Below are 25735 nucleotides of genomic sequence, written 5' to 3'. Positions count from 1 at the left end.
GCATCCAGGCTGCCTGAAAGTCGAGGGTGGCTATAGCCCATGGCTGGGAACTCCATGGCATCACACGTTGAAGGAACCAGTACCCCAGCCCTAGCCCATCTCACCCCTGTCTGGTGGATTCAGGCCCAAAGGGCTTTGGAGGCAGGCTGGGGTTATCCTGCTCGCACCATGTAGGTTCCACGGGCCCAGTGTGGTGCTACCTGCGTCGGAGCACCCTGGCTACTCGTGCACTTCCCCCTGGGTTGAGAAGTGGCTGGGCTCCTTTGCATCTCAAGTCCCCATGAGCCTCTCCAGGGACTGTCACCTCATTGTCCTAAACTGAGACTGGCTTCTGGAACAGCCAGGGACTGGGAGCCAGACATGGTTTAGACTGGTTTTGGTGAGGTATGTAACTTTCTTGAGACTGTGTTTCCCCATCTGCCAACCAGAGGTGATCAGAGTGTCTCCTGCCCAGGTAGTTGGGGGGAAGTAAATGAAATGAGGGGACGGAGAAGGGGGAGAATTGTGCAGGATTGTGGCACAGCACGTTAAGCTACTACCTATAGAGTCAGCATCCCACATAGGCACTTGTTCTAGACCTGACTGCTTCACTTGGGACCCAGCTCCTTGCTGATGTGCCTGGGAAACCAGCAGAGGATGATGGCCCAAGAACTTGGATCCTCGGACCAACATATGAAACCCAGAAGCTCCTGGCTCTTGGCTCCTGGCTTTGTCCTGGTCTACCCCAGTCTTTGGGGACCTCTGGGGAATGAGCCAGTGAATGGCAGATCTCTCTCTCTCTCTCTGTAACTTTCAAATAAAAATTTTTTAAAAGAGATAAGTGTTGCACGAGAAGCCTTGGGCATGGGGACAGGCACATTGAGGATCTGGAATTGGTGAGAATGGGCTACCAATACACTGTTCGTGTCTAGCCAGCCTCCACACCATGCTTTCGGTCCCCGTGCTCTGTGCAGAGCATGTCCTACAGGGTACAGCATGGCTGCGAAGAACCCAGCTCCTAGGCTGCACAAGGGTCTTTATTTGTGTGCACGCGTGCAAACACACTGCAGGTGACCTGGTTTTTGGATGCCTCACCAGAACAGCTAGTCTTGCCAGGCAGATGCGCTTGTGGGGTCCAAGGGCCCAGATGTTTGGCAGCCAGACCTTGCTGCACTCCCCAGCTTCTGGTCTTGGCCCGTTTGACCACGCGGGGGAGCCCTCTGTCCCCTTCGGTCACAGTCACAGGGGATGCCAGTGAGGGGAGAGGCGTGGGCTGCTCCAAGGCTTGGAGAGGCTGGGAGGTGACTCAGGCTCCTGCTGACAGCTACCCTGGGAGCCAGCTCCCACCCCTCATACCCCAGGGTTCTTGGTAGACTTGGAGTGGGGGATGGGGCAGTGCAGGGGGTGCTGAGAGGTTTGATGCCCTTGGGATCTGTGGCAGCAGTGGGAATCCTGTTTTGGACAAATGGTCCCTTCAAGATGTGTTGCATGTTCAGAAAGTGTGTGCAAATGTGTGTGTGTGTTTGAGTTCTCAGACCATTGGGTCACCAAGTGTCCGAGCCCCGGGTGGTCCTGATTCTGGGTCCTTTGCTGACCAGCACTGGGGGCCAGTACTCCATCCTCCTGACACAGTCCCACCACTCCGCTCCCCCACCCCAGGCAGCAGGTGCCCTGTGTCTGCACTGTGGCCCCTCCCAGGGCTCCAGCAGTCACCTCCTCATGGTCAGCCCCATTTCCCATGTCTGGAGAAACCAAGGCTGGAGAGGCAGGAACTTGCCAAGGCCTCCCAGCTAGTTTGGGGCCCCTCTTCCCCGACCCTCTGGGAGGGGGAGTTCACGGTCTGAGTGGACACAGGCAGCTGCTGGAAGGATCAGGCGCAGAGGGGAGCTGAGCCGGCCACCAGGACATAGGCAGCCTGAGGCAAGAAGCAGTAAGGTCACATGGTGGTACTGTGTCCCCCAACAGGAGCCTGATGGTCATATTTCTGTCCCCTCTGGGGACAGGGATGGAACTGTGCACAGGTGACAGAGGAAGTGGGATGCCCCGAAGGGAGGGGATTTCCAGCTGGCCTGGGGTTGGGTCAGCTGTGATGTGCCCTGGAGACCAGTGCCAGGGGCAGCACTCTAGGAGCTGGGGTTCCTTACCCACTCCAACTGAGGTTCTGACCCACTCTCAGCAGGGCTCTCCAGGCCCTGAGTGGAGACACCCTCCTTGGAAGACCCCCCAAGCTCCCTCCTCCCTCTGGGCAGGGGTCCAGCTCCTTCTCCACCCAGTCAGCCCCAACCCTGTCCCTGCCTCCACCTCAAACCCCGTGGCACCCACTCCTGGAAGAGATGGATCCCAGGGTGGCCACGCCTGCTGGCACTGAAGTCCCTCCCAGAACAGATGGCCTGGCTTTCCCTCCCTGACCCTCCTCCTTAAGCCCCTGGGGCCCATCAGCTGCTTCCCTCCCCCCACCCTCCCCTCCCCTCCCCTCCCCCTCTCAGTCTCCCCTGCCTGGCACTTCAGCAAGCAGTGAGCCAAAAGAGACAACATCTGGGTCTCCCCAGGGCCCTGGTGGTCCAGTTGCCTGCCCCGGGCAGCTTCAAGGAGTGGCCTACAATCTCGCCGTGCTGCTGCCAGGCACACTCTGAGGCAGGTTCCCAAGCCTGGCTCCCACCCCTTGCAGTGGATCTTATTCAGGAAACAGCCAAGGGTCTGGCCTACAAGCCCTGTCTTGTAGCTGACCCTTAAATACCTGTGGCAGGGTCCAGCACGGTAGTATAGTGGCTAGAGTCCTTGCCTTGAACGTGCCAGGATCCCATATGGGTGCTGGTTCTAATCCCGGCGGCCCTGCTTCCCATCCAGCTACCTGCTGATGGTCCAGGGAAAGCAGTCAAGGACGGCCCAAAGCCTTGGGACCCTGTACCCATGTGGGGGACCTGGAAGAGCATCCTGGCTCCTGGCTTCAGATTGGCTCAGCTCCAGCTGTTGTAGACACTTAGGGAGTGAATCATTGGATGGAAGATCTTCCGCTCTGTCTCTCCTTCTCTCTGCATATCTGCCTTTCCAATACAAATAAATAAATCTTAAAAAATAAAGAAATAAAACCTGTGGCAGCCCAGCCCCCTATCCCAGGTCTTCTTCCCTGAGTCCAGGGTGCAGACCGCTGGCAGTCTGCCAAAGTCACAGGAGCCCTGTGACAGCCTCAGAAGGGAGCCAATGCTAAGCTTGGAACCCAGAGTCAGGGGCCCCCTGTCCCCAGCAGATAACTCTCACTGCACCCCTGCAGGTGCTCAGTCTGCTGCTGTGGGACGACACTTGGGTGCCAGGTCAAGGCAGCTCCTGAGGCAGTGGGTGTGGCTGGGCCATTGGCTGCTTTGCATGTGGAAGGACTCCTTTGCATTTTACACCACCCTGTGGTCTTGCCCCCATCTTCCCCTCCTCTGGGCAGGCCTCTCTCAGAATCAGAAACCTGCCACAGTGGTCAGCAGAAGTGGGACTCGGAGCTGAGGCTGGCAGCATAGCCACCTGGCCAGGTCGTTGGGGCAGCGCCTGGCCCAGCTGCTGTGCTGCAGCCACAGCCAGCGTCTGGTGTGCCCCCTCCCCCACTCAGCCCTTGGAGGTCTGGGGGCTGCAGCTTGAGGGCTGATCTGGGAGGTCAGGGGTGGAAGACAGGTGACAGGGACCTGGGTGGGCCCTATGGCATAAGGGCCACACTGGGTCCTTTGAAGTTGGGTTGAGCCAAGAGGTGTATGTGGGCAGGGCCAGCTCCTGTAGACCCCACAAAACAGTAACTGAGGACTAGGAAAGCACCCTGCACCCGCATAGGCCTTTCTTCTCAGGCCCAGGGGAAGCTGCACTGGTGTAGACCTTGCTGGTTTCTGGCCAATTTCTCCCTGTTACAGCATCCTCCCCACTCCAGCAGCCAGGACCCTGGAAGGCTACCCACTCCTACCAGGCTATCTGTAGGTTTCCTGCAGCCACAGCCCTGCCTCAGGTCCTTCCTGGGCCTGACCTTGAGGTCTCCCAAGTTCAGGCCGGGCTGGTCCCGGCCAAGCTCAAGGTCTCAAGGTGCAGAGTCTTCCCTCTCTGGACCCACACATCGCCATCTGTGTACCGGGGGGGGGGGGGGCGGGGGGGCAGGGGCTGGTGGAAGCTTGACCTGGTTCCAAACTGCAGGGAGCAGCTGCCGGCCAGGGGCTGCCAGCTGTTGGGAGGCAGGCAACGACTGACCATGCTGTAGCTGCATCTGCATAGCTGGTGGGATGGAGCATGAAGCCACATCAGTCAGAAGATTCAAAGTCTTGAAGGGCCTATCCGGCCACCTGCTTATACTTTCAAGGTGCAGAGGGTCAAGTAGAGGGCACACTTGCACCCCGGAGGGGACCAGAATCTTGGTACCATGAGCAGGTGGGTGCCAGGGACTGATCCCGGGCCTGGCACCCTGCCCTGTGCAGCAGGGAAGCAGCCCTCCTCTGGTCAGGACTGGGCATCTGCTGAGGCTGGCCTTGCCCAGGGGGCACAGCAGTCTGTGGGAAGAAACACACAGCTGCCTGGTGGGTGAGGGAATGGGGGCAGAAAGGATGGAGAATGTTCTGGAAACTGAGTCAGGAATGGGGTCGAGGGATGGTGCTTTTTAGCCCACAGCAGACAGGGCAGCGCAACTGCATCATTCATGGTGCCCACCACCATGGCCCAGCTCCAGGTCTGTGAGGGCAGCCAGCCTCTGCCTTCACAGAATACCCAGGCAGCAGAATAAGGCCCGTGAGGAGGGCCATTAGAGAAGGAAAGTTAATCCCACATCAGACAAAACCCATGTAGGGAGTGAGTTCCCCGCTGCTGGAAGCGCGGTTTCTGCCTGACATGGCTGACGTGGCTGCCAGGGTCCCAAAGGTCTGTGGCCACGGCTTGCCCATGGAGTATTTCACATCTGTCAGTGCCCACTTTCCCATCTCACTGCTCCAACGCCTCTCCAGTTGGAGAGCTTTTCAGGGACTAAGGACGGGCCCCAGGGGGCCGGGGATGCATGAGAGCCACTGGAGGTGGGTGGAGAGGACATAGGAGACTGGCAGGAGGTGTTTGCTCCCTGGCAGCCTGGTGGGGTGGTGCTGGCACACCAAGGCCTCCAGGCCTGAGATTATCTTACAGACGTAGCCTCCAATGAAATGAGACCACTGGGGCTAGCAGCATTAGAAAGCAGCCATGGGAACCTGCCGTCCTGGCCAGGTAAGAAGTGAGGCGGTCTGGGGAACCAGCGGAAGGGGGCACAGGGTGCGGAGGGTGGAGCGTGTAAGCTGTGTGTGTGCCTATGGCACCCCAAGGTCCCATGTCTGCTGTTCACAGTGGGGAGGGAAAGGGACTCAGCCCTGCGGCAGGTCTGGACCACACATACACTTCCCCAGGACTGGCCGGCCTTCCCATGAGTCAGTCACCCTCTTATCCCTCCATGGCCAGATATAGCTCCCAAGGTCCCACGTCGTTCCTGTGGGTCTGAGAGGGACTAGAGGCTTGGCAGCCCACCCTTGGCCCCTTCCCGGAAGGCCCTGAACCTCTGATTGCAAGGCGGAAGTTGGGGCGAGAAGGTCTGGCTGAGCAGTGACCACTTCCTCCTGGGGTACACTGGACCCACTCTGGGGTGGGGGACAGAAGGCAGGCGTGGGTTGGGGGTGGGGGCTTTAGCAGCCACACTCCCATTGTGGGTCACTGGATCAAGCCGGGCGTGTCTGGCCATCTCCCGCAGCCCCTTGGGTGCCGCCCACCGGGCCCTGGAGCCACCACATAAGGAAATGTTTGTGTCTTCACTGCCCGGCACAGCCCTTGGGCAGGGGCCCCCTCCCCTCCCCTCCCCTCCCCGCCCAGGCCACCTCCCAGCCAGCTCCAGCGGTTGGACCCAGGAGGCACCGCCCTGAGGCCAGGCACAGGGATCTGCACCAGGAGAGGGTGGCTGCCTGCTTGGTCCTCCCACCATGCTGCCAGCCCCAGGGGACACCCAGCCTGACTGCAAGCCTGCCCCTCATCCCCTCCCCTTCAAAGCAAATGGCCCGGGCTTCCGGGCGGGAGTGTGTGTGTGTGTGAGAGAGAGAGCAGGACACTTCTGGGTACAGCCAGGCTTGGCAGCTTGGAGCCAGCACAGCAGGGAGGCTGTGGCCAGGGCCTGAGGACTCCCACCCCAGTGGTCCAGGGGTTACTCAGGGGTCTGGACACCCAGCCGCTGCCTTGAGGGGAACATTTCCTAATCTGCTACCTTCTGGCATGGGGGTGGGGAGGAGGTCAGGAACCTGTGGGTTGCCTTCCTTCTAGAATTTTCCACCAAGTCCTGCACACAGGTCCCCGGGCAGCCCACAGAACTGTGAGGGGAAGTGGGCTGCCTCACTGCTCCAGGGGCCCTTCTTGGACACACAGCCCTCCAGGGGTCAGAAGCTACATGGGGTGGCACCTTCTAGGTTCCTGTGGCTTGTCTGTGCAGGAGCACCAGCCTTAATGACACCAGGGAGCAAGGAGGCTTGGCTTCCCACAGCCCATGCCTGAGCGACACAGCCCCCACACTGTAGGGCCTGCTTCCCTAGGCCTCGTCTCCCAGAAGCCCGTGGGATGATGGGACTGCTGGGGTGTCTGGATGGGGTGGTAACACATCCGGAGGAGGGTCCCAGCCAAGTCCCTGGGAATGTAGCTGAGTGCCAGAGAAGATGGGGAGAGGCTATGCCCAAAGTTGTCACACTCCTTTCAAGCAGGTGTGCGGGTGAGATTGGCGCCAGGAACACATCACACAGCTTCTCTGGGGCGACAGGAATCCGGGACGGTGGCTTCAGCAGGCCAGGGCTGTCCTCTCTCCCCCACACAAGGGCTGGGAACAACCCCCAGAGTGTCACAGAGCCCCGTGGGAAAAGCTGGGCTTCTGTGCCCTAAGGTCACTCACTGCGCGGGAGCAGCTGGCAGACGTGCCAACCACAGGACAGGGGTTCCGTGAGGGAAGGACAGGAGGGAAGCACAGGCAGCCAGGTGGGTGGGGGGCTGGATCCCTTTCTGGGACAGAGGCCACAGGTGGGAGACACAGGGGCGTGGCCGGTCACTAGGGCTCCCCTCAGTCAAGGGCCCCCTTGGTTGCTGGTCCACACCCTTCTCGTCATCACCGCCACTCTGCTCTCCCCCACACCCCCAGAGCAAAGTCCCTCCATCCCAGGAGGGTCCCCTGCTTGCCGACCTCTAGGTCAGTCGCCATGCACCCGCCCACCCCTGCCAGGCCTACAGTCCAGTCCGAGCCCCGACACAAGTGTGGAGAATCAAGCCTGGGGGCGGGCGAGCGTTTGCTTTGCTTGGAAACTCGGCCAAAGTGAACCACCGGGGCGGGGCTTGCACGCCCGCAGCCGCGCGCACACGCGGGTCCCTGCACAGCCAGTCCCGTGTAAACCGCTACGGTGATAACAGACATCTTGGAGGCCGCTCATGCAGCAACAGGTGGTGACCCAAGGGCTCGTGCGGACCGGACGGTGCAGACGTGGCTTGGGGCGTGAACGCCCACATGGCGGTGCCCACACGGGAAGGTGTCACCCCCCCAGGCTTTACACACGCGAGGCCGTGCGCCCCCTCCTCCCATGCCGGACCGCCGCCTGCGCGGGACGAAGTCGGGGACGCCCATTTCCGCACCCCCCACCCATACGCCACAGCCTCTGGGCGCCATCTTCGGGCCGCGGGCAGCGGAAGAAGGAAAGGTCTCGCGGCCCGCGCAACGTCCCAACCCGGGTCTTTGTTGTCGCGGCTTCCGGGCGTCCATCACGGGGAGGCCGAGCACGAAGGGCCAGCCCAAAGGCCGAGCACGAAATGGCGGGCGCGGGGGTGGGGCGACCCGTGGCCACGCCCACCCACTCGTCCCTCCCGGCAGGGGCCCCTGGCGCAGGCGCAGGCGCGGCGCGCGTTCCCGCGTTCCCTCAGACGCGCGCCAGGACACAAAGGGCTGGAGGGAAAGCGCGGAGCGCGGCCGCGGCTCGGGAATGGCGCGTCCTGCCGCGGGCCTGGAGCGGACTCAGGCCCGGAGCCGGGCTCGCCGGAGCCGAGCGCTCGGACGCGGGGCGGGGCGCCGCACCCCTGGCCCGCCCGCCGCCCTCCCTGCTCGGCCTGGCGGGCCACAGCGCGCAGGCGCAGGCCGGGGAGCACCCGGCGGCTCCATTTTCCCTCGCGCGGCGTAATGGCGGGCTTAGCGCGATTGCGTCTGTGAGGAGAGACGACCTTCCCTCGGGAGGGCCTCGAAGGCCCTCGCGTCCCCAGGTCCTCTCTCAGCGCGGGAGCAAGCACGATGTAATCTTTCGGAAAAAAGTTAATTTATTTTGCTTGTTTTTCGTGTGTGTGTGGGAAATTTGAGGCAGATGAACTCGGTGACTTATAGCTACACATCGGGAATGCGGGTGTGGGAGGGGTAAAGAAAAACAGAAAGTTTTCCATTAACGAGGCGTTCGACTGAGGATCAGTAAGACTCCAAAATGCTTCTAAGTAAAAACAAACCAAAAAAACCCTCCAGTAGTTTTGGTGGGAAACAGTGAAGTAAGGACAGCGGGCATTCCCACCCTGCGCCCGGCCTGGCGGTTCTTACAGAAGGAGCAGCTGAAGTTGAGATGCTAGGTGCCAGAAAGGAGGACCTGGGGTAGAAGAGTCCGGGAGGCCGCTTCTGTCCCCTGGCCTGGCGTCCGTCCCTGTGCGCTGCGAGGGAGGTTTGGGTGATAATTGACCTGCGAACTAGATAGATTTGCCAGTGACAAAGGGGAGAAGAAACGGAGGGCGGGCAGAGTGGGCGACCTCTGCACTGTTGGCTGACTCCGGGCTGACCCGTTAGGAGACTACTGCCAAATGCTGCTGCACCTGGTTCTAGAACGTTCACAGCTAGTGATCTCAGCGGGAACTTGACGCTGCGTGCTGGAGGATGGGAGATGGAGGCCAGCTTCTTTCTGCCTTCTTCCCTTCCGGGTCTCCGCAGTGTTTGCTGGGTATTCTTGGGCTGGGATTGTTGTACTCTTATGGAAATTATGGAAATTTTTTTTTAATGATTTTATTCTTATAAAAAGCCGGATATACAGAGAGGAGGAGAGACAGGAAGATCTTCCATCCGATGTTTCACTCCCTAAGTGAGTCGCAACGGGCCGGTATGTGCCAATCCGATGCCGGGAACCAGGAACCTCTTCCTCCAGGTCTCCCACGCGTGTGCAGGGTCCCAAAGCTTTGGACCGTCCTCTCCTGCTTTCCCAGGCCACAAGCAGGGAGCTGGATGGGAAGTGGAGCTGCCGGGATTAGAACCGGCGCCCATATGGGATCCCGGGACTTTCAAGGCGAGGACTTTAGCCGCTAGGCCATGCCGCCGGGCCCTGGGAATTATGGAAATTTAAAGGTCTTGTTTTTAAATTTACTTGGAAGCCAGAAAGAGGGAGGCAGAGGTTTTCCACCTGCTAGTTCATCTCCCAAATGGCTGCCAAAGGCGTACCCTCCTGGATAGTTAGGATCAGCTCCCGCTGTTAGAAAATGAGAATCTCTGAAAGAAACAAGTTTCTGCCCCAAGGTTTTTTGTTTGGTTTGTTTTTTTAGCAAGACAAAAAATACCATCCCAGGCTTCTGGGCTTCTGATTTTATCATCAGAATAGAACTAATCACCCATCACAGTCTTTTGCTTTATTCTGGACAATATGGACTTCCTGGCTTTGTGATGGGTCTGCCTTTGCTCTCTTGTTGATTTCTAGCTGTTAGGCTGTTCACCCAAATTGTGCTTTAAAGACAACACTTTTTTAAAAAAGCAGGAGGTTTCTCTCTGTAATAAATCTCACGTTGTTCACTGAAGGACTGTCCACATGGAAATTCTTCCTTGTGAGATCAGAACCAAGGTTGTCTTAGTCTTTTGTAACTAGCCAGAGCTGGACCAGTCCAGAGCCAGGAGTATCCTCTGGGTCTCCGACATGGCTGCAGCGGCCCAAGGTCTTAGAACATCCTCTGCTCCTTTTCCCAGTCCATATAAAGGGAGCTGGATTAGAAGTGGAGCAGCCAGGACATGAACTGGCCTTTGGATGGGAGGCTGGCACTGCACGTAGAATCAACCTGGTGCTGTCCCCTCTCTTTAAATCGTTTTAAAAAGATTTATTTATGTATTTAAAGGGCAGTGACAGAGAGGCATCTTCCATCTACCAGTTCACTCCTCAAATCTCTACAACAGCCAGAGCTGATTCAGACAGAAGCTAGGAGCCCAGAGCTCCAGCTGATGGCCTTTGGGCCATCATCACTGCCTTTCTGGATGCATTAACAGGAAGCTGCATCTGAACCTGCAGGAATGGCACTGCAATATGGGATTCTGGCGTTGTAAGCAGCATCTTTTTTTTTTTATTAGAGATTTATTTATTTATTTTTTGGAAGGTCATATGCAGAAAGGAGAAAAGACAGAGAGGAAGATCTTCCATCTGCTGATTCATTCCCCAAGCAGTCCCAATGGTTGGAGCTGAACTGATCCAAAGCCAGGAGCCCGGAGCCTCTTCCAGGTCTCCCGCGCAGGTGCAGAGTCCCAAGGCTTTGGGCTGTCCTCGACTGCTTTCCCAGGCCACAGGCAGGGAGCTGGATGGGAAGCAGGGCTGCCGGGATTAGAGCCAGCACCATATGGGATCCTGGCACATGCAAGGCCAGAACTTTAGCCATAGGCTACCACGCTGGACCATGTAAGCAGCATCTTAACTTATTGCACCAAGTAGACCTCTATCCTAAAACTTTTATGAGAATTATTATTTTTTTTTAAGTTGATTGGAACAGGGAGGAAATCACAGGTACATGTGGGTCATGTTTGGGTGTGAAGAGGATTGGGAGGGGACTGGTTCAGCCTTACATGCTGTGTACGTGGGAAGAGGGAGATCATGCTTCCACGTCTTTATATCATCTTGGGAAGGGGAATAGTTTTTTTAATTTATTTTATTTGGGATCCCCCCCCAAACTCCCACACCTAACAGGTTTTCCCCATGTTGCTACAATAGTATAGTCCTTCATAAGGAGTCAATTCTATCAGTCTCTTATTTGACACTCTTATTGACACTGCTAATACAGACAGTGTCAGACAGTCCGGCATCCCATTGTCTACACATTTCCAACAGTTTCATTGGGAGTCCACCTTTTGTTTGGAAGCAGGAATGCATGTTGCATTGTATCCCCACATCTGGATATGATAGACCCCAGTACTCTATCACTATACATTTCCATAAATGAGAAACCATGAAACAGTGTCAACAACTGGTATGAATTAGAACAATAGCCGCAACAGCAACCACAACAGCAAAATACAGCACCAGGGGAATATTCATATCCTCGGGGAGGGGAAGTAGGTCCTGGGGAGGCATCATTGATTGACATGTTGGATTTATGAAGAGTGGGGAGAGTGCAGCTTCAGGCTCCAGACCTACAGCTACTTACCTGCCCAGTTTCATTCTCTCCTCAGAGATTTCCAACTGTTCATCTAACGGTTGTTGAAGGCGCAGATTCATCAAATCTTCTGTCATTACTTCCTGTGGATGAGGGATGTAGGGCTTGCCTAACCTATAAAAAGAACTTTTATCTCATTTGATGGACTTTTCACAAGTTGGAGAACTTCCATTCAGTGCCGGTGGCTATGGCCCCCATCTCTTCATCATTGCTCTGAGATGTTGGCTTCTTTGCACAGGGGCCAGCAATGATCTGATGGTCCAGGCATGTAATGTGTGGGCCAAGGCCAGGATACACACCCACTGGTTCTGGTCCCTGGGGACAGAGTTCCTGATGTGTCTGAGGCCAGCATGAGATGAAAGGACTTACTGCTTGCTGACAGCAAAATCCATTGGTGGGCCTTCCTCAGGAGCAGGTGCTGCAGCCTGGCCCAGGGAATCCCGGCATGCCTGCTCTTCAGTCTCCACCCCCACTCCCCCTAGTGACCTGCCCCTAGTCTTAGCTCATGTACATTAGTGGGTGCAGCTCTGTCCACATCAAAAGCCATTGGTGGTCCCTTCCCAGCCCCTCGACCCCAGCAAATAAGTGGCAGGGTCCACTTGCCCCTGCAATGCCCATGTGGATTTCATGTTAAAGAACTGGTAACTATGCTGGCAATCTAGTATAGTTAACACAGAGTTAGCATGGACCAGGCCCAGAATGCCCGCCAGCTATTGGCTGCTTTTCTCCTGGCAGTGTGACACTTGCCCAGGTACAGAACAATCTAGGCAGCTGCCTACAATTGAGGAATACGTTGTTTCTTCTTTCTTTTCTTTCCTCTCCTCTCCTTTCAATACCTGCTTCCTACAACTGAGTACCTGGATTTAATACCCACTCCCCATGTAATGCCAGTCTCTTTTCTATTATCTTCTTTTAAAGATTTTTTTTTTCTTTGAAAGAGTTACAGAGACAAAAAGTGAAAGAGAGATAACCCATCCGCTGGTTCACTCCCCAAATAGTCATAATAACTGGAACTGGACTGGTTCAAAGCCGGGACACAGGAGCTACTTCTGGGTTTCCTATGTGGTGCAGGGGCCCAAGCACTTGAGCCATTCTCCACTGCCTTCCCAGGTCATATGCAGGGAGCTGGATCTGAAGTGGAAAAGCCAGGAAAGGAATCAGTGCCCAACCCATATGGGATGTCAGAACTAACAGGTGAAGGATTAACTTGCTATACCACTGTGTTAGTCCCTGTCTTTCAAATTTGATAAAACGGGCCCAGCATGGTGGCCCTAGCAGCTAAAGTCCTAGCCTTAAACATGCCAGGATCCCATATGGCTGCTGGTGTTATCCCAGCAGCCCCAGCCAGGAGCTCTTCCGGGTCTCCCACACAGGTGCAGGGTCCCAAGACTTTGGGCCATCCTCCACTGCTTTCCCACCACAGGCAGGGAGCTGGATGGGAAGTGGGGCCACCAGGATTAGAACCGGCACCCATATGGGATCCCAGACGTGCAAGGCCAGGACCCTAACGACTACGCTATCACACCGGGCCTCCTGACTCCTATTAATTGCATTTATGGATTCACCTGTTTATCAGAACTTTTTCTGTTTCTTGCTTACTTGTGGAAAGCAGCCTGACTTTTCATTATTTTATTAGAATTTAGTTTTTTCTTTTTTTGCAAGTGGAGTAAATCATGCTTATTCATCCTAGCTTCGTTAGCATGAGGAAACCCTGACAGGTGTTCCAAGTGGAAACTTCAGGAAATGCTCTCGGGAAAGGGTTCAGGTCTTGCACACAGACCTGCCCTGTCGGTTCTCCTCTCCCCAGTGAATCACAAATTCCTAACACACCTCTTGAAATGTTCCTGTGAAATCAGATAAGTTGCAGCAACGGGGAAGAGCCTCCTAGATGATTACTTTTTTTTAATATTTTATAAAAGAAAGTACTTGAACTCTTACTAGCTTTGGCCTTGTCAGGTGCTTCATCTGCCGATTCTGCCCTTGTGGAAAATGTACATTGGATGAGAGGATGTCATGGCAGGGCTTGGGAAGATAATTGGAGAGAATGCTTTTAAAGTGCCCGGACCACGGTAGATGCTTAATAAATCAAAGGCAGGAACTGACAGTCTGGTGACAAGAGGGCCAGGATCCACTAGCTAGTTACTGGCAGAAAACAGGAGTGGTGTAATGGGCTAAGCTTCTGCCAGCACACTTGCGTCTTCTGTGAGCCCTGGCTGTACTGCTTCTTTTCTAGCACACTGTTTTGTTTTGTTTTAAAGATTTGTTTTATTAGAAAGTTAGATTTACAGAGAGAAGGAGATCTTCTGTCTGCTGGTTCATCCTTCAAGTGGCCACAATAACCAGAGTTCAGCTGATCCAAAGCCAGGAGCCAAGAGCTTCCTTTGGGTCTCCCATGCAGGTGGAGGATGCTAAGGTTTTGGGCCATTAGCTACTCTTTCCCAGGCCATGAGCAAGGAACTGGTTGGGAGTGGAGTAGCTGGAACTCAAACTGACACCCATATAGGATCTCAGCGCCTGCAAGGAGAGGATTTAGCCACTAGGGTATTATGCCAGACCCTTTATCTTTTTTTATCAAAAAAAATTAAAAAAATTATTTATGTTTTATTGGAAAGTCAGATATACAGAGAAAAGGAGAGACAGAGAGGAAGACCCTCCAACTGCTGGTTTACTACCCAAAGGCTGCAATGACTGGAGCTGGGCTGATCTGAAGCCAGGAACCAGGAGCTTCTTCTGAGTCTTCCACATGGGTGCAGGGTCCCAAAGCTCTGGCCTGCTTTCCCAGGCCATGAACAGGGAGCTGGAACAGAAGTAAAGCAGCCAGGTATGATGAACGTTACAAGTGGATCATATGGGATCCTGGCAAATGCAAGATGAGGACTTTAGCCGCTAAGCTACCATGCCAGGTCCTTGTTTTTGTTTTTAAAGATTGATTTATTTTCATTGGAAGGGCAGATTTACAGACAGAAGGAGACACCAAGAGAAAGATCTTCTATCTGCTGGTTCACGCTCCACGTGGCCACAACAGGTCTGCCACCTGGGTGCCTGGTGCCAAGGCTTTGGGCCACAGTCAGGGCACTGGATGGGAAGTAGAGTAGCCGGGACATGAACCAGTACCCATATGGGATGCTGGAACTTGCAAGGCAAGAATTTAGCCACTGAGCTGGTGCCAAAATAAATACATCTTTAAGAAAGATCCTATGTGGGTGCCAGTTTGAGTCCCAGCCACTCCACTTCTGATCCAGCTCCCTACTAATGTTTCTAGCAATGCAGAGGCTGGTGGCCCAAGTCCTCGGATCCCTGCATCCATGTTGGAGATGTGGAAGAGGCTCCTGGTTCCTGGTTTTAGACTTACCCTGTCCTACCTATTGGCAGCCTTTGGGGAGTGAGCCAGCAGATGGAAGATTCTCTCACTATTCTCTCTATTCTATTCTCTCTCTCTATTTTATTTGTATCATCTCTGTCTCTCCTTTTATCTCTATAACTCCATCTTTCAAATAAAAATAAATGAATCTTTTTAAAAATGCTTAGTAAGGTCCCGGCGCTGTGGACTAGCAGTTAAAGTCCTTGCCTTGAAATCCCCAGGATCCCATATGGGTGCCGGTTCTGGTCCCGGCAGCTCCACTTCCCATCCAGCTCCCTGCTTGTGGCCTGGGAAAGCAGGAGAGGACGGCCCAAAGCCTTGGGACCCTGCACCTGCGTGGGAGACCTGGAAGAGGTTCCAGGTTCCCGGCTTTGGACCAGCACAGCACTGGCCCGTTGCGGCTCACTTGGGGAGTGAATCATTGGACGGAAGATCTTCCTCTCTGTCTCTCCTCCTCTCTGTATGTCTGACTTTGTAATAAAAATAATAAATAAATCTTAAAAAAAAAAGTGCTTAGTAAAGAGCCCAATACCGATTTCCTGCTATGGGGAAAAAGGCTGTGGCTGCTGGCCCGCTGCTGGTTACCCAGCGAGCATGGGGCCCTTTGTTTCAGATTCTTACAAGTGGCAACAGGGAGTTCATTTTATAAAACTGGAACCTAGGAACTGTTCCCCTGGACCAAGGAGAGTTCCTGTCCCTCGTGTATCAGAAGGCCAGCCCCAAAGCCCACAGCCTTTTGCAGAGAGAAAGATAGTCTTGAGGTATCTGGCCAAGGAGCATGAGCAGTGCTGGGAGGTGGCCCCCTGTCCCCTCACCCTCCAGCATGGATGGGCGTTGGGGTTCAGCTCGTTCAGCACCCTGGGGACACTCAGCTCTCATGTTGTGTTTGAACTTCACTTCCAGTTCAGCTTTCTACTAAAGTACAGTAGGGGAGGCAGCAGATGATGTCCAAAGTCTGGGGCCCTGCCACCCTTGTGGAGACCCGATGGAGTTCCTGGCTTCAGCCTGGCTCAAACCAGCACACAGAAGATTTCTCTCTGTAATGTCCTCTCCCTGACTCTGCCTTTCTCTGTGCTACTCTGCATTTCATATAAATAAACCTTAAAAAGAAAAAGTAAATCCCCCTGGGATGGTGGTCTAAAAATTTTACTAATGTGTATTGATTGATTGATTGATTGATTTTCCTCTGCTTGAAAGGTAGAGTGACAGACAGGAAGAGAAACAGATCTTTCTGACTGCTGGCTCACTCCCCGAATAGCTGCAAGAGCCAGAGCTGGGACAAGCTGAAGCCTGGAGCCCAGAACTCCATTCGGGACTGCCAGGTAGGTGCAGTGGTCTAAGCGCTTGGCTCATCTTCTGCTGCTTTCTCAGGTGCATTAAGAGGGAACTGGATCCGAAGTGGAGCAGCCAGGACTTGCACTGGTGCTCCTGATACAGGATGCTGACATACAGAGGGCAGCCCAACCACTGTGCCATGATGTCCTCCTCTAAGGAAAGTTTCTGGGGTCAGGAAAGAGAAGTCAGGCTGTAGCCACATCACCAGGACAAGCTCTGATCAGCTGCTCCCAGAGCAGATTTTGTGAACTGATACCAGGACAGCCTAGTCGTCTGCAGACTCCTCACTTCCGAAAGCTGTCCAGCCCTCTGTCTCCACTCCTCTTCCAGCTTTTCATTCCATGGGTGGGTGTGCAACTTTGATTCCTGGTGTATCAAGAGGAGACCTGATGAAGGGGCACCGGCGGATTTCACTGACAGGTAGCTTTGGGTGTAAGAAGGCCAAGGGCAGCAGATCCTACCCCTTCCTTGGGCATGTAGGGTTTTGTATGCTTACAGACTTTCTTAGGTGTATAGGGTCTTATTTATTTTATTATTATTATTATTTTTAAGATTTATTTATTTGTTTTACAAAGTCAGATATACAGAGAGGAGGAGAGACAGAGAGGAAGATCTTCCGTCCAATGATTCACTCCCCAAGTGAGCCGCAATGGCCGGTGCTGCGCCGATCCGAAGCCAGGAGGCCAGAGCCTCTTTCAGGTCTCCCACACAGGTGCAGGGTCCCAAGGCTTTGGGCCATTCTCAACTGCTTTCCCAGGCCACAAGCAGGGAGCTGGATGGGAAGTGGAGCCGCCGGGATTAGAACCGGCGTCCATATGGGATCTTGGGGCGTTCAAGGCGAGGACTTTAGCCGCTAGGCCATGCCGCCGGGCCCTATTTTATTATTATTTTTAAAGATTTACTTATTTTTATTTGAAAGATGGGGTAACAGAGAGAAGGAAAGACAGACAGAGAGACCTTCCATCTTGGTTCTCTCCCTAAGTGGCCACAATGGCTAGAATTGGGCCAGTACAAAGCCAGGAGCTTCTTCCAGATCTTCCACCTGAGTGCAGGGACCCAAGCACTTGGGTCATTCTCTGCTACTTTCCCAGACCTTTAGCAGGGAGCTGGATTGGAAGTGTAGCCACCTGGACATGAACCAGAAACCATATGGGCTGCTGGTGCTGTGTCCCCGGATGTGTAGAACTTAGTTTATAGGCCTTCAAGTTCATTGTAAGTGGGCTTTTTCTGCTAATGTGCTTTGAGGGTCATCTACCTTGAGAACAGCTTTTTTTTTTTTTTTCATTTAAGTGGATTTTTCAAGTTAGGAAAAAAAAAGCATGCTTTCTCCCTGTACCTCCAATATATAGTCCCCCTTTTCAGTTCTTGACACTGGCCTTTTGTTCCACTACTTGATGAGGAGGCACACCCACAAGTAGGCACCGCTCTCAAGGACCTGGGCAAACTGGTTTTAAGGCAGGTTGAGAGCCATTTGCCTGACTAAATGGTACAGGCCCTTCTTTAGAGAGGGGCTACGAAGAGGGCTGATGCTTCTCCCAATAGGACCTTCCAGGGGCCAGGGGCTGGGACATCATCCACAGTGTAACATGATTAAGTCCCCAAAGCTTGCCCATCCTGCCTGTGGTGACAACAGAGTCCTTCAGGAGCAAGTGCAGGCTGTTCTAGCTTCTCCTTACACACAAGCAACTGTTTGGTGGCCAGAATTTCATTTACTAGTACTTTTTTTATTGGAAAGGTGGACTAACAGAAAGGAGGAGAAACAAAGATCTTCCTTCTACTGGTTTATTCTCCAAGTGGCCACAACAGCCAGAGCTGAGCCAATCTGAAGCCAGGAGCCAGGAGCCTCTTCTGACTCTCCCACAAGAATGCAGGGTCCCAAGGCTTTGTTTCATCCTCTACTGCTTTCCCAGGCCACAAGCAGGGAGCTGGATGGGAAGTGGAACAGTGGCCATACAAGATCCTGGAGCTTGGAGGTAGAGAATTAGCCAACTAAGCCATTCTGCCAGGCCCGGGAGTGGTCATTCTTGTGGTGCCGTAAGTTGTCCAGTGTGGCCCAGGGGCCTGGCACCATGGTAGATGTCATTGAGAATGTTCCCTCTTGCCGCCTCTGCTGGCAAGCCCAGGCCTTTGCGTTTCCTGCACACTGTGCACCTGGATCCCACTGCTCTGTCCAGGCTCCACATTTTCTTCTGCAGTGGTCAGCGCTGGAGGGATGAAGCCTCTGTTGGCACCACTGATGTGAAGTAGAGCGGCTGCACTCTGGGGAGGGGTACCCAGGGTGGACCTTTGTGCATATGAGGTGCTGTCCTTGGCTCTGTGTGAGAGCCTGCGGCTTTCAGCCCCTCCTGTCACATGTCACATCATCAGTTTGCAGGGAAGGAAGGACATTGCGTTACCAAGATTCTGAGTTTGCCTAAGTACCGTCAGTTTGCGAGCAGTGAAGCCAAGTCTGAGACCCAGTCCCCAACCATGCATAGGACGTGGTGCCCCTCCCTACTCCTCCTGTGCTGGGGCGGGGGCTGGAGGTGGGGGCTTCTTGACTTCTGTCCCGCCCCGGTCAGGGGGTGGGGAGGGTGCTGGCCAGGACCCCTGCCTCCCATACGCTGCCCTGTCTGACCGGCTCTCTTCCTTCTGCCCTGCTTGAAATGTTCCTTTCTAGTTTGGAGGGCTAAGTTAGCATTCACCCTTTTTTCTAAAGTTTTGTGTATTTTGAGAATCAGAGATAGAAGCTGCTCCCCAAATTCCTATGGTAACCCCTAACTGGAGCTGAAGCTAGGAGCCAGAGACACAGCCCAGGTCTCTCACGTGTGTGGTGGGGACTTGGCTGATGGACCCATCATCATTTTACTGTTTGTTTTTAAAACATTTATTTGAATTTACTTACTTATTTACAGAGAGAAAGGGAGAAATAGAGAGATAGGCTGGTTCACTTCCCAAATAGCCACGGCAGGAAGAGCTGGGCCAGACCAAAGCCAGGAACCTAGAACTCCAGCTAGGTGTCTCCCACGTGGGTGCAGGGACCCAAGCCCTTGGACCATCTGCTTTGCTCAGTACATTAGCAAAGAGTCGGATCAGAAGTAGAGCTCCTCGAACCTGAGGCTCATTTGGGATGCTGGCACTGCAGGAGGTGGGGTAACACACTGTGCCACAAGGCTGGTTATGGATCCAAGGATTTCAGTTATCATCTGCTGCCTCTCAGGAGCACATTAACAGGAAACTGAGTGCAAAGGCAGGACTCTGGCCCAGGCACTTGGGTGTCTCAGCCTCTGTGCCAACGCCTGCCCTGTCCTAGAGAGGATTTGGTGCAGGGAAACACACAGGCCTCTGTAACTGCTTGCCGTGGGTATCAGTTCTGTGGCTGTGGACTTTGGGCTGAGGGAAGTGCAGGGGCAGGAGGACAGTTCATTACAGATGGCAGGTCATTCCAACCCAGGACTGGATCAGGAGAAGAAACGGTGGTTTTTGCTGTGAAGTGTGGGGTCCTGGTTGGGGTCAGAGGCTGTATTAGGCAGTTCTAACCAGGAGAGCTGAGGGTGGAGGAGCTACTCATAATTATGCTGAAAGCAATAAGGAGAGCCAGGATGATGAAAGGTTGAAAATCCAGGTGAGAAAGTAAATGAATCTTACTATTTTTCCTACTTGTATGCATTTTTTTAAAATTATTTTTTATTGCAAATTCAGACTTAGAGAAGGAAAGAGAGAAAGATCCTCCATCTGCTGGTTCACTCCCCAAGTGGCTGCAACGACAGAGCCGAGCTGATATGAAGCCAGGAGCCTCTTCCAGGTCTCCCACACGGGTGCAAGGCCCCAAGGCTTTGTGCTGTCCTTGACTGCTTTCTGAGGCCACGAGCAGAGAGCTGGAAGGGAAGGAAAGAAGTTGGAATACAAACCAGTCCCCACATAGGGTCCTGGTGCATGCAAGGACTCCAGCCACTAAGCTACTGCACCAGGCCCTACTTGTGTGCGTTTTAAAGATTTACTTACTTAGATTTGAAAAGCAGATTCACAGACGGAAAGAAAGACTTCCATCTACTGGTTCACTCCCCAGATGACTGCAGTGGCCAGGTCTGAGCCGATCTGAAGCCAGGAGTTTCCTCCGAGTCTCCCATGAGGGTGCAGGGACCTCAAGCACTTAAGCTGCTTTCCCAGGCACATTAGGAAGGAGTTGGATCAGAAGTAGAGCAGCTGGGACTTGAACCTGTGACTGTGTGTGATGCCAGCACCAGAGGTGAAAGCTTAGCTTCTTAGCCTGCTATGGCATGATGCCAGCTTGTGAATGGTTACTTATTTATTTATTATCATTATTATTATTATTCAGCACAACATGAAAAGGAAAGTAAGTAAGCAAGCTAAGGGGGCAATACAGCTCTGAGAACACAAGCATAGAACTGGTGGCACAGTGGGTCTGTTCACACTTGAAGCAGTGTGGAGAGGAGCCCCCTGCCCCAAAGAGGGGCAGGAAACGTCTTGGGATGCGACTTGGACAGCGTCTGCCTGGATTATTGAAGTGCACTGTGAGGCTGGTCCTGTTTGTCATGGGAGATCCTGCAAGGCATTGGGGCAGGTGGGGCAGCCATCCGTGTTAAAGCCTGGAACCAGAGCCAAGTGTGAATAGCAGCCTGCTCAGCCACGCCCCGGGCCTCCTGAAGCCCCACCCTTACCCTGGGAAGGGGTATCTCCCGCGCTGACTGGTTATTTTGAAATATGTGTCTTTGACAGAGAGAGCCGTGGCTTGGAATAGCACTCTGACACAAGTGTCACAGACTACCACACCCATCGCGGATGCACGCTAACCCTGGCCGTGAAGGGCAGTGGAAACAAATGCTGCCTCGATTCATCACAACTTCAAAACCCTACTAGCTGGGGCTAGGGCTAGCACCCACCGGGGCAGGACCCGGGGCCCTGGCATGGCAGTTCAGCCACAGTGGTTCCAGTGCCAGCTGCTCCCCTTCCAATCCGGCTCCCTGCTAGTGTGTGGAGGAAAGCAGTGGAGGATGGTCCTGGTGCTTGGGCCCCCACACCCACGTGGGAGACCCGGAGGAAACTTATGGCACACGATCAAGCTAAAGCCATTGCAGCCACTTGGGAGTGAATCAGCAGATGAAAGATCTCTAGCTCCTTTATAACTATGCCTTTCAAATCAACAAATAAGTAAATCTTAGTAGATGCTGGGTTTGCTACTTGATTTGATTTTTAGCACATATTACCAACAGGCAGTGTTTGGCACAGCAGGTTAAGCTGCCACTTAGGACACTGGCGTCAGGGATCTGCGTTTGAGCTCCACCTTCTTGCTGAGGAACACTGTAGGAGGAAGCAGGTGTTTACTCAAGTTCTCGGGCCGCTGTCACCCACATGGGAGGCCCACATTGATTTCTAGATTCCTGGTTTCAATCTGGCACAGCCCAGCCCAGCCCAGTCTGTTGTGGCATTTGGGGAGTGACCCAGTGGCTCCCAAACATTAATAATTGTTCAAAGTTTTAAGGTTTATTTTTATTCGAAAGGGAGATTTCCAGGGAGGAGAAAAAGAGAGAAAGATCTCCATCTGATGGTTCACTTCCCAAGTAGCCACAACAGCCGGAGCTGAGCTAATTTGAAGCCAGGAGCCAGGAGCTGCAGGGTCCCAAGGCTTTGGACCGTCCTCAACTGCTTTCCCAGGCCACAAGCAGGGAGCTGGATGGGAAGCGGGGCTGCCGGGACATAAACTGGCACTCATGTGGGATCCCAGCACATGCAAGGCAAGGACTTTAGCCGCTAGGCTACCACACTGGGCCCAGATAAGGCGTTTTATTTAATGTCAACTTAATTCTACAACCCGCATCAAGTGTATATTAGCATAATTTGCTTCCTTGGTAATCCTGAGTGCTTTGGGGCTATTCAATGATAAACAGCTCTTGAAAAGTCTCCACAGGTGCCATTGGGGTCTGGGGCACAAAAAGAAAGCAGTGCTGTCCTCACAGTCACCCTGCCACCCTCCCCTCTGGTGTCCTCAGCTGTGTGCTGTGTACTGGGTTTGCACTGTCCCATCAGTTGCCAAGGATGGCCACACGCTGCCCTCTGCTGGGCTTGATCCACATGGCACCTGATGGCTTCTGTTGGAAACTGGTCCTCCTCTCCCTCCTGGTCCTGGGAGCTGGACAGGGTGTCAGCTGGCTGGGCGAGGTCAGCAGCAGAGCACACACCGGGGTCAGAGAGCCACAGGCTGTGGCATCTTTGCTTTCCCCGTGAGGGTGAGTGAGTTCTTCAGCAGGCCCGACTCGGGAGCCGGGACAGCCTTCACAATCTAGGCAAAGACTGTACCAAGGAGTGCCCTCCTGCCCTGTCTCTCGGTCTAAGACTTTACCAGCGTCTTGGTAAATGCTTCCTGCTTTCTAAACACAATATAGGGGCAGGTGCTATGTTATAGTAGGTTAAGTCAGTGTATGCAATGTCGGCACCCCATAGTGGGCACTTGTTCAAATCCCAGCTGCTCCTCTTCCTATCCAGCTCCCTACTAATGGCCCAAGTACTTGGGCCACTGTACCCATATGGGAGACCCGGATGGAATTCCAAGCTTTTGACTTTAATCTGGCCCAGCCCTGGCAGTTGTGGCCATGTGGGGAGTGAACCAGCAGATGAAAAATTCTCTTTCTCTATCTTCCAAATAAATAATAAATAACTCTTTAAAAAAATTTAGATCATCTCTAAAGGAATGTACAACTTGTGTCTGTCTGGGAGTTGAGAGAAATGGAATCAGATATGCTTGATCAATAAGAATGAGGTGATCGTGGGGACCAAGATGCAACTTGAAAATGACCCCTAGCAAAGGAAGCGGCAAGGAGAGAGTATCCAGGAAGACTCCCAGAAGACCAATAGAGTGGGCAGGAAGGAAGGGCTTGTCAGAGCCCCAGGAAACCTCCAGGGAGCCCTCCTGGGCTGAACGGATAGCAGCAGGTCCAGGTACACAGCTGGGTGTCTGCGTAGGATCCGTGGGATGGGCAGATGCTGTATGCATTACTCTCTCTCTCTCTGTCTCTCAGCAAAAGAGATTTCCAACTCGACGGAAGCTATAAAAATGTCTTGGCAGGCACATGTGGGCCGGGCAGATAGGGGGTCTCCGTCTCATAGTGGAACGCCTGGTTCCACACCTGCTTCTACTCCTGATCCCACCTTTTGCTAGTATGCGCCCTGGGAAGCTGTGGGGCTGGCTCCAGGAGCTGAGTCCCTGCCCTCATGTGGGAGAGCTGGACTGAGTTCCCTGCTCCTGGCTGGAGTCTGGCTGCTTTGGGCATTTGAGGAGAGAACCAAAAGATGAGAGCTGTCCCCATGTGTCTTTGTTGTTAAAAAACAAAAAGAGCCTCCAAACCTCTGTTCTCCAAATCAGTAAATCAGCATATTTTTAAAATTAATTTTGAAGGGGAGGGAAGGAGGATGGAGGGAATAGCATTTCACCCTTGGAACTATATCTGTGAACTCTACTGAATCTGTCAAAACTGCTTAAAAATTGACTATACTATTGTAGCAACATGGGGAAAATCTGTCTGAGGGTGGGAGTTTGGGGGGGAATCCCAAATAAAATAAAATAAAATAAAAAACTACTTAAAAATTAAAATTGTTAAAAAAATTATTTTGGGGCCCGGCGTAATAGCCTAGCAGCTAAAGTCCTCGCCTTGCATGCGCTGGGATCCGATATGGACGCTGATTCTAATCCCAGCAACGCGGCTTCCCATCCAGCTCCCTGCTTGTGGCCTGGGAAAGCAGTCTAGGACAGCCCAAAGTCTTGGGATCCTGACCCACATGGAAGACCCAGAAGAGGCTCCTGGCTTCAGATTGGCTCAGCTCTGGCTATTGCGGCCGCTTGGGGAGTGAATCATCAGTCAGAAAATCTTCTTCTCTGTCTCTCCTCCTCTCTGTATATCTGACTTTGTAATAAAAATAAATCTTTTAAAAATTATTTTGATCCCTGGGATGCCTATGTGACAACCTTCTTTTGAAAGTCTGATGCTGTTAATAAACTTAGGCTATTGGCCACCAAAAAATTATTTTGAGCTACTTGAACTATATAAATATATATATATAAATAAATAAATAAATAAATAAATATATATATATATATTTTTAAGTATGTATTTTATGGTTATTGGAAAAGCAGATTTACAGAGAGGATCTTCCATCTCATGACTCACTCCCCAAGTGATAGCAATGGCTGGTACTGCACCGATCCAAAGCTGGGAGCCAGGAACTTCCTCCAGGTTTCCCATGAGGGTGCAGGGTCCCAAGGCTTTGGGCCGTCCTCAACTGCTTTTCCAGGCCACAGGCAGGGAGCTGGATGGGAAGTGGGGCTGCCGGGATTAGAACCAGCGCCCGTATGGGATTCTGGCATGTTCAAGGCGAGGACTTTGGCTACTAGGCCACCACGCTAGGTCCTTGAACTATATTTTTTATCTGTTGACCTTCGTATTGGACCAAGGCTTCCAGTATGTGCAAGTGGGAAACTCTGGGTCTGTGCCTCAGTCTAATACAGCATTCTAAACCCACACACATGCCCAGGAGCTTCCTCCACATCCTTCTCCTTTTATTTGTTTTGTTCCAGGTTATTCCCAAGCAGCCCACTGTTGAGGAGTGTCTTTCCACAGACATGGGAATACCTAGCTATGCCAGGAACTTCAGGCCAGTTCTGTAACTCATTTGCCCACTTTCAGGATCCCATGGATACTGAGTTACCCACTCTGCATTCTTTTTTGTGCTTGTTCCATTTTGGTTATTTGAGAAGCAGAGAGATACACATGCATACACACTCTCCCAGCTACTGGTTCACTCCCCAAATGCCTACAGCAGCCAAGGCTGGGCTAGTCTGAAGCTAGGAGCCAAGAACTCCCTCTGGGTCTCGGGTGAGCAGCACAGGCCTAGAACTTACACTGTCACCTGCTGCCTCCCAGGCACATTAGCAGGAAACTAGATCAGAAACAGAGACAAATCCAGCAGCAGGCCACTGATGGCCACCCTTAGTTCTGTATTCTTCAAGGCAGGTTACATTTCAAGAGGGACTGTTTAGGACCCTGGTATCTTAACCCCCAAAACGTGTGGTGGAATTGTGGGCAGGAGGTCAGAGAAAGAATGGCACTGGCCAAGAAGACTTTATCCGTGGGATCTCCAAGTGTGAGTGCTGAAGTACAGTGACAGCTGACTGTTGAGAGTAACCTTGCCTTCTCAAGCTCACCTTGGGATTGCTAACAGTAAGTCAGTGTCACCTTCCAAACACCAAACATTCTCACAGCCAACCTGGCCTGCTGTCCCAGCTACCTTCACCCCGCATCAGGCAAGCTGCCAGCCATGGGCCCCTCAGAAAACTTTGTGAATGAGGCTGAGGGAGGGAGTTCTAGGCTGTCATTTGGTGACAGGGATCGCAGCCTCCTGGGGGTGTATGGGGACCAGTCCTGACCACACCATTACACAGGGATCAGCAGGTCCCTTCTAGTCCAAGGCTGCAGGCATCGGCAGGGTTGCTCCCTCTGGAGGTGAGGTGGGGAGGGGATGCGGGGCAAGGGTGCTGCCCTGTACCCTCCTTAGTGATTGGGAGTCTATGAATGAAACCAAAGAAAGATTAGCAAGGGCGGAGGCAGGGCTGTACCCCCAGGCTTACTGCCATCTTCATAGAAGGCTGGGGGACGG

The 25735-nt window shown here is 53.2% G+C and overlaps 1 long non-coding RNA gene across 2 annotated transcripts; it reads left to right on the top strand.

Annotated features, from left to right (window-relative positions):
• Positions 1–4999: 4999 nt before the first annotated feature.
• On the top strand, positions 5000–24739 carry LOC131480403 (uncharacterized). Of its 2 annotated transcripts, none has more exons than XR_009245513.1 (4): positions 5000–5187; positions 13348–13460; positions 15954–16074; positions 24657–24739. It is a non-coding gene; the product is annotated as an uncharacterized LOC131480403 (long non-coding RNA). The 2 variants fall into 2 exon arrangements; XR_009245512.1 differs by lacking the exon at positions 5000–5187 and adding an exon at positions 8848–8936.
• Positions 24740–25735: the final 996 nt, after the last annotated feature.

The sequence above is a fragment of the Ochotona princeps genome, chromosome 5, assembly GCF_030435755.1.
Source record: "Ochotona princeps isolate mOchPri1 chromosome 5, mOchPri1.hap1, whole genome shotgun sequence".
Taxonomy (NCBI): domain Eukaryota; kingdom Metazoa; phylum Chordata; class Mammalia; order Lagomorpha; family Ochotonidae; genus Ochotona; species Ochotona princeps.
Note: the sequence above shows the minus strand (reverse complement) of the source record. Positions and strands in the feature narration are given on the sequence as shown.